Source organism: Leopardus geoffroyi, chromosome B2 (assembly GCF_018350155.1).
Source record: "Leopardus geoffroyi isolate Oge1 chromosome B2, O.geoffroyi_Oge1_pat1.0, whole genome shotgun sequence".
NCBI lineage: Eukaryota > Metazoa > Chordata > Mammalia > Carnivora > Felidae > Leopardus > Leopardus geoffroyi.
Genome location: NC_059332.1, coordinates 62080750 through 62090231, shown reverse-complemented (window position 1 = coordinate 62090231; position 9482 = coordinate 62080750).

Sequence of the window (9482 nt, the reverse complement as noted above, 5' to 3'; positions counted from 1 at the left end):
TATCACAACCCAGCTGGAATCCTCTCTTTTCTGGACCAAACACCTTATTTCCTTCAGACATTTCTCATGTGACATGGTCTCCAGAATCTCCAATCTTTATATCTGTTTTCCACTGAGTTTGCCTCAGTTTGTCACAGTCCTTTGTTGCCTTAATTGTTGAAAGTATTCTATACTTTAACTTTCCAGTGTACATACCAAAAAAAAAATCTATTTGTTCACTTCAAATGAATAAACATTCATTGAATATCTATCTACTTGGCCAAACTCTGTAGTTACAAGGATGAAAACAAATGGCTTTTAACTCCCAGAAATGAACTAATCACTGATGTATTTAACACACAATTACTAAGGACATACTCCATATAAGACATATTGTAAGACATTTGAGAGAGTAATAATAGGAATAATCCCCGCCCTTGTGATGATTGCCTCTATTGGTAGCAATAGCTAAATTAACAGCTAGCCACTACTTAATTATAACTGGAAATGTGTCAGATGTCTCAGAGGATAAAGATATGATGTTATGAGAGGTGCGGAAGGTATGTTGTGGGAGAAGCGAGACAGGAAACTTGCTGTGAGAGGGCAGAGAACGTTTACCTAAGAAGTGACATATAAGCAGAGATCTTCAGGACAATAAGAGATTAGCAATCATTCTAGGCAAGGGGAATAGAGAACGCAAAGATACTGAGGCAGGAGGAAGCAGCACACCTTCTAGAAAAAGAAAGAAAAGCTGAGCGGAATGAAAAGAACAAAAGGGTCCGTGGCAATTGATGAATTTGTTGGTAAAGATTAGGATGAAAATCAGTGAGTCTTTATCTCAATAGCAGTATTGATTAAAGGATTGCACACAAAGAAGTAAGTCACTAAGATTTATGTGGTTTTTTAAATGTTTATTTTTGAGAGAGAGCACAAGTGGAGGAGGTGCAGAGAGAGAGGGGAACAGAGGATCCAAAATGGGATCTGCACTGACAACAGAGAGCCAGATGCGAGTCTCCAGCCCACAAACTGTGAGATCACAACCTGAGCTGATGCTTAACCAGCTGAGACACCAAGGTGCCCCACTCAGACTTACATTTTCGACAGTTCATTCTCACTTCGGTATGAGGAATGATTTGACGACAGTCAGAATGGATGTGAAGAAAGAAATTAGGAGGCTATGTAAGTGAGAATTATGACATTAGTGGAAATGGAGAAAGAGTATCCAAAAGACATTTAGAGGCAAAATCAATAAAATTCATCAGTGGTTAGATATAGGAAAAATGACTGGATTTGGATAAGGGCGTCTATTAGTGAATCTGCATACTGCTGGCTCATACTGAAGTGACAGTCAATCACAGTACTTAGATGGATTTAGTTAGTTATTATTTATTTATACATACATACAATTGAATTTTTATTTGTGTGTGTGAGAGAGAGCGACAGAGAGAGAGAGAGAGAGTAGCAGCCTATGCTAATCCTCCCTTAACAGGAATATGCCAGATTATGCCAAATATTTTGGAATAAGAAGCATATGTATTATGTCTATAACATTCTTCTCTTGTAATGTCCCTAGCAGAGCTTAGTATATCCAAGCTGGTTCTATTTATGACCATTTTGTTTTTTATATATTCACAAACCACCTATTAAATGATTTCTTCCAATAATTTTTCCAGGGATCAGTACTGAATTCATTAAACTATGATTTCTAGAAATAAGTTCTATCTCCCTTTTAAAATAAAGTCAATATCTACCATCTAGTACTGCGTCTTCCCTGTGCCCACTTCCTTTCCAAGATTTTCCAAAAATCATTGAAAATGGTCTCATAAGAACTTTTATACTTTCCTTACATATACTCCGATGCAATTTTTCTAGACCAGGACATTTGACATAAAGTATCTAAAATTCCTTTTACTATTTTCTTTTTTTTTTTTTGGGGGGGGGGGGACAGAGAGAGACAGAGCATGAACGGGGGAGGGGCAGAGAGAGAGGGAGACACAGAATCGGAAACAGGCTCCAGGCTCTGAGCCATCAGCCCAGAGCCCGACGCGGGGCTCGAACTCACGGACCGCAAGATCGTGACCTGGCTGAAGTCGGACGCTTAACCGACTGCGCCACCCAGGTGCCCCTCCTTTTACTATTTTCTTGATAGGATTCTCAAGTATCATTTCTCTCAAACATCACTGGACCACACTTTCAAGGTGAAGGATCATTCTTTTTTTGGTAGAAGATGAAATCAAAATAGGAATTGAATAAAGTTGCTTTCCCTCTGTCTTCTTTATCATTAAACACTCTGTGCCATGAACATAGAGTTCTTTTCACACTTACTGTTATTATTACATATTTAAACCTTTTTGTTTTATCTTTATTTATGTGGGCATCTTTGTTTTTAATCTTTGTCCTTACAAAATTTTAACTAAATTTGAGGGTTCCTAGTAATGCCACTGACTGTCTCTCAGAATTTTGGCCTTAATTAACAGGAGTTATGTAGATTATCCATTTTGGGTGATTTTTTTAAATAATTTAAAAATATATTTCCTTAAAGATAAGATGATCTATAAAAAAACCTTCAAAGTTGTTTGGAAAGCAATTTGATAAACTATCTTTATATATCCTGATTTTTAATATCATGAAGAATTTGACAGTTCCAATTTATATAGAAGCCATTTAAAAAAATAAGTTATCTTTTAATTTTGCTATGGAGGTTAAATCTCTGGCAAATTTGCCATTTTCATATCGACAGTCTTTCCATGATCTTAGTTGCTCTACTAAGGGAAAAATTGGTAAACAATTCTCACAATATTCTTTTTTTTTTAAAGCCTCCTAACAACCTTAATTGACTCTTTCGGTGTCAACATCTGAAACAATTTCTCTGCATCCCTGTATTGCTTTGGAGTTGATGCTATCCAGATTGTAGTCACAGTACTTAGGTGACGTTGTAATCCTTACAACTATAAAGAAATGATTGAGTGACTTAGAAAAACAAACTGCTAATTTGATATCAGTTATCTCAATGTATCTTCATATTTTCCTTACAGGAAAGAGAAAATTATTTATTTATAGGAAGCAGGAGGGGTTTCAACATGGTTATATTAATCTTTTCCCTCTGTGCCTCTTTTGAATCAAACTGAATGAGAACTAGTAAAAACTTAATGTTAACCTACCATTAAGATATAAAAATGCAGATTCGTACCAGCTTATTCAGTTTCCCCATAGCTAAAAATGAAGCATCCTTACTGAACAATGATTACCTTCTGAATAAACAAAGACATTAAACATATGAAGAATTTCATGCTTCACACATGCAACTTTCTTTTACTCAAAATTTCATTCTTCTCAGGGTTCTCATTTAGAGTCTCCAGTAACAACAGAATATAAATGAAGCTACATTTTATTTTCTTCAAGAAAGTAACTTATAAACTGGAAAAAATCTAGATTAAGCACAAATATTGGCAATGATAAATCATTTGGTTTATTTACTCTACATTTTCCACATAAAACTTTGTCACAGAATTATAAAATAGAATTACGGATCTTCGTAACTGTAAGCAACACTAGAAACACTTCACTCCTACCTTTCTGAAATTTGCCCCGTCATCATTGGCAACGGTGGTGTTCATTGAAACACACACTCCTGAGACCATTCCTCAATGATTCTGATTCTCTTGGCTTTCCAAGCTATATTTGTAACCATGACCACAAGTGATTGTTATGATCAGACAAGTTTGGAAGAGAATGGTGTAGTTCAAGGTCCTCATTATACAAATAAGGAAACTGAGACACAGGCATTAACAGTGAATTATCCAATGTTACCTAGCTAGGTAATGGCAGAGCTGAGATAAGAAGCTAGGTTTTTATGGTCAAGGCTTACCATTCCCAAAATGATTTTTATTTTGATATTTTTTACCTTAATCCCTGAGTGACATAGTTATTCATCTAATTCTCCAGAGTACATGTTATTATTGTATTAGATTGCATCAACACAAAATATATAGCATTATATAATGCTTGATAATTATTTATCTTTCTGCACTGGGACTGGCATTATAGCTGCTGAGAGTGGGCAACTTTCACACAATGTGAACTAATGCTGGTGACCTGTCTTATCTAGGCTTAGAGATATTGAACATCTTTAACTGCTGACAGTTTTGATGGGTGCACTTTGAAATTAATTAATTAAAATTTTGGAGGAAATTCGTGGAAGTAAAAGAGGGCTAGTCATAGAACCAGTAAAATTTATTAATGCATCTATTTAAGAAGAATGTTTGTTGTATCTTTGTTCCAACAGCAAATATGAAGTATTGTAAATAATTCAAAGGTTATCATGGCCCACAGTACAAAGATAACCAAAATGTGTTAGTGCTGCAGCATAGATTTTGAGACAGACTAAAGTTTGAATTCTGACTTGGCCTCCTAATTACTGGGTAGACATGGACAAATCACTTCACATCTAAATCTCAGTATTTTATTTTTAAAAAAATTTTCAAGTTTATTTACTTTGAGAGAGAGTATGTATATGAGCAGAGGAGGGGCAGAGAGAGAGAGAGAGAGAGAGAGAGAGAGAAAGAGAGAGAAACCCAAGCAGGCTCTGCACTGACAGAACGGAGCCCGATGTGGGGCTCAAACCCAGGAACAGTGAGATCATGACCTGAGCTAAAATCAAGAGTCAGATGCTTAACTGACTGAGCCACCCAGACTTAATATTTTGAAAAATTAGTTATTAAGTCAATACCACTTACTTTATATCATTGTCCAGAAGATTAGGCGTAACATGAGAAGTGCCAAATATGATGGAAAAAATGAGAAGGACCTCGGTGAATGGTAACTCTTGGCACTTCTACAAGCATATTTATGTAATAAATATGAGCCAAGCACTCGGGATATAAGGATGAGTACAAATCCATTTTGCCTTTCCTGCTGTCAAGGCAAAGGAAATTTTTGACCAATCAAATATTCCTAGCAGTCTGCAGAGAAAAGTTCAAAAGAGCTAATATACCTACCTACACTATGTTATGGTTTAACTGCTAAGATATAATTATTTAAGCTTATTTGATTATATATTTTTTTCCTTCCATGAAGAGCCAAAAAATACAAACAAACAAACAAAAAACTTTCTATAGAAAAATATTTATATTAAACAGTTTTCTAGAGATAGTAACATTTAGGTCATAATCTTTGGAGTCTGATTATCAGTAAATTCTAAACATATGTAAATTCATTTCAAAAAGTTACTGACATGATAAGGTATGAATTATGTTTTTAAGCAGTAAATATACCTAAATTTGTAAATTTTATGTGTGACTATAGCATGTATTTATTAGTGATGTAACGCACCATGCATATATATTCCTAATTATGTTGAATAATTTTATATAATCAAATTTTTTTATATAATCAAAATTTTCAGGAACAATGTTGGCATTTTAAACTTAAATTTAGTCTTATTTCTGTGAAAATGGAGGAAATAGTAAACTATCAAAATATCTGTTTAAATTTTCCTGCATCTAAGAAAGTGGTACTATAATCTTTAAACTTATTTTTCATCTTTGATTATTTAATGATTATCTTATTGATTTAATGATTATCTTATTGATTATTTAATGATTATCTTATTTTCAAGGGTTGCACAAGAATGGATCCAAGATATGTTACTAATTTTTATGTTTTTCAATCCATGTGATTAAAAACTTTGCTATAAGAAACTTTGAATGTAAAGTTTTATTCTGAGATGAATATTTCTAGCTAATGTCAAATTACTCATAACCTCCTGAAAAACACTCAAAGAATATGCCTTTGGTAGTATAATTGAATGCTTCCATAATAAAACTGTAGTAATTGGAAAATTAAATTTCTGCCATGTGTTTACAGTAAAAAACAGATTGAAATAATCATTGGGGGCGCCTGGGTGGCGCAGTCGGTTAAGCGTCCGACTTCAGCCAGGTCACGATCTCGCGGTCCGTGAGTTCGAGCCCCGCGTCAGGCTCTGGGCTGATGGCTCAGAGCCTGGAGCCTGTTTCCGATTCTGTGTCTCCCTCTCTCTCTGCCCCTCCTCCGTTCATGCTCTGTCTCTCTCTGTCCCAAAAATAAATAAACGTTGAAAAAAAAATTAAAAAAAAAAAAAAGAAATAATCATTGAAAACAATTCCTAGGAGTTTATATTTAATAAATTAAATAAATAATATTAATTTAATATTAAATTCTGGCTGTTATTAGTTATTGACACTTTTAAAAGGTATTAAGTGGTGTTTTGTGGTCCTTATTATGTGCTACTAAATTACATTACTCTTTCCAAGCAATTATTAGGTATAAGAGTCTGATACAATAACCAATATTTCTATTTTTTAAAAAATTGTTAAGTTTATCAATTACTTTAATGCAAAATAAGAAAAGGACTCATGGAAATTTTTGAAGAGAACATTATACAAATGGTCAGGCAATTCTTCTTACACCTCTGAGCTTCCAGAAATAATCACTGTGTAGCCAAGGTATCAAATTCTCATATCAATACCCATGGAGTTCACAAAATCTTAGAATTCCATTGAAATTCAATAAGACTTTTAGAATCAGGTTATCTCACCCATTATGTAAAGAAAATTGATGTCGAGACCTGCAAAGTGTATCAGATCTGGTATAATGTATCAAAAGAAGTTTTAATTCTTTGTATATTCTCCTCATGTCCTTTGGAATATGGAATGGAACAAGATTTTAGATTTAACAAATCTAAATTTTAATCAAATTCCTACATCTTAGGGGCGCCTGGGTGGCGCAGTCGGTTAAGCGTCCGACTTCAGCCAGGTCACGATCTCGCGGTCCGTGAGTTCGAGCCCCGCGTCGGGCTCTGGGCTGATGGCTCAGAGCCTGGAGCCTGTTTCCGATTCTGTGTCTCCCTCTCTCTCTGCCCCTCCCCTGTTCATGCTCTGTCTCTCTCTGTCCCAAAAATAAATAAACGTTGAAAAAAAAAATTTTTTTAAAAAAAAATAAAAAAAAAAAATTCCTACATCTTATATTTGACAGTTTTAGTATTTTAATTTACTTTCTTTTTAACACAGGTATTTCACTTCCATCTTTTCTCAACCTGTTCAGTTGTAAAATTATATGAGAGATACTGTTACCAGATAATATTTAAAAAAATTCAAAACCTATATATGATAAGGAAATATTTGAATGCACCCCCTAGTAATGAAAATGAGTCAGTCAATGTAGGCAATCTGCTTAGTAAATTAGGTAGAGTAGATAGGTAGATAGATAGATAGATAGATAGATCATTCTGATGTTATTGGAAGTCTTTTCTGTCTCCCAAGTCTTAATAAGAATGCTTTAAAACCCTAATTTCACATCTGTGGAGTCATTATATTACAAACTATGCAATACATAATCTGACATTATACATTAGACATTTGTATTAAAAAAATCCTTTTAATTATATAGCCATCTTCCTCTTCCATCTTTTTTTTTCCTCCTTTCCAGAAACAATGACTGAAAAATTATCTTGTTTGCAATCACTTCCCCGTACCCATGTATTCAAATCTTACCTCCAAGCAGCTCACCAATGTGTTTTTCCAAAAAAAGATATTTCCTTCCCAAGCAATGTTCCAGTACCAGCTGTAAAAATAATTTCAGTCTTATATAGCTAAATCGTTATTAACTATGATACTGATATTGATAATTATATTTTGCATATTGTATTGGCTAAGGGAGCTAATTCTGAAATAAGAATACTGGGTTTAATTTGTAATACTACCACCTATTTGAGTTTCTTAACTTCTGAATCTATTTTTTTTATCAGTAAAATGAGGAGAATAATGTTCACCTTATAGACTTGTTCATTAATAGTAAGGAGTGTTAAGTACTGATTATTATCCCCAGTTCCTCAAATATATTGAGATAGTAATAATACCTGTTTCATAAAGTTATTGTGATGCAGTAAGTGAAAAAATGCAACTAAAATGCTTAGCACAGTAAACAGCACATGGCAAACTGTAGTGAAAAATATATTTTCTTGCTGCAGTCTTAGTGGTAACTCGACACCATTTTTCTATACATAATATATATTTAATATATCCAGAAATTAATTATAATAATTTATCATCTATATTATTTTAATAATATTTAATATATATTATTAAATCATATAGTTTATTATTGTCTACACTATAAGCAAGCCTTTCTACTCAGTCCACAAATCAAAGTCAAATATTAGCATGTATTTAATAGATAAATATAAAAATGCCTAGGAAGAGACACATACTCTCCCTTTGATAGTCCTCGGTGTCCAAACCATTATTTAGTAGTAAAATTTGCATTAGAAAAATAGATAATCCTGGGCATGTGGGTGGCTCAGTCAGTTAAGCGTCCAACTGCAGCTCAGTTCACCATCTTGCGTTTGTGGGTTTGAGCCCAGCATCTGGCTCTGCTGACTGCTCAGAGCCTGGAGCCTGCTTTGGATTCTGTGTCTCCCTCTTTCTCTGCCCTTCCCCTGCTAACGTTCTGTCTCTCTCTGTCTCTCAAAAAATAAAATAAAAAAATGTTTAAACAATTTAAGAAAAATGGATAATCTGCAATCCTTTTAATCTACTCACTTAGATGTTCATAATAGAATGACAATCTTCTTGGCAAAGTCTTCATAGATTATGGTTTTGTGTGTGTGTGTGTGTGTGTGTGTGTGTGCGCGCGCGCGCGCGCGCACGGGCGCATGCACGCTCTTTGATGAGGCTAATACAGGGAGCAGTAAAGCAGAAAAAATACATAAATCATGATAATAAACTAGATCAAAATGATTGACTTACAAAAGTATATGTGGCTTTCAACATATCACATAGGTAATTTAAGACATATCCAGCTTCTGTCAAACAAATTGTAATCAGAATAATTTCACTGGTGTCTAAGAGATTTCTGACTAAATACTTTGACTAGGTTCATACTCAGTTCCTTAGTGTAGCCTTTGAAATAGTGACCTGGAAATAATCCCTAAAGATCCTTGCTTATTAACATGATTTGCGATCATAGTAACAACAAAATCTCATTCTAGATAGCATCTGAAAGAATCAGTGCAATGCTCTACCTCTTACCTCAAAGGCTAGGGTTAAAAAAAAATTATTACATATCTCTATTCTCCTGGCTAAGTTCATATCCTCTTGATATCAAGCCAATTTTTAATTGAATTCAGTTAATTTAATTGCTCCTCAGAGATGTCCATAAAATGTGCTCTTCCAGATTTCCTAGCAGAAGTGCCATTGTCTCTGCTCAGCATTCCCAAGCAGACAGCAAAACTGCCATCAAACTCCGTCTTGCTCAACAACGACTCTTTAATGTGGTCATCTCATGTGCTTTGTATTTCAATTATAATTTAGAATGAATTAAAATCTATTTAAATGTATAGCATCATCTCTTAGGACTCTTGATGGAAATCCAGTTCCGAATATTCTATCTTTTAAGGTAGCACCATAAAAAAGTGTGTCATGTTACATACTTTTAATTTGGTATCATCAATATTATTTGCCTTTATA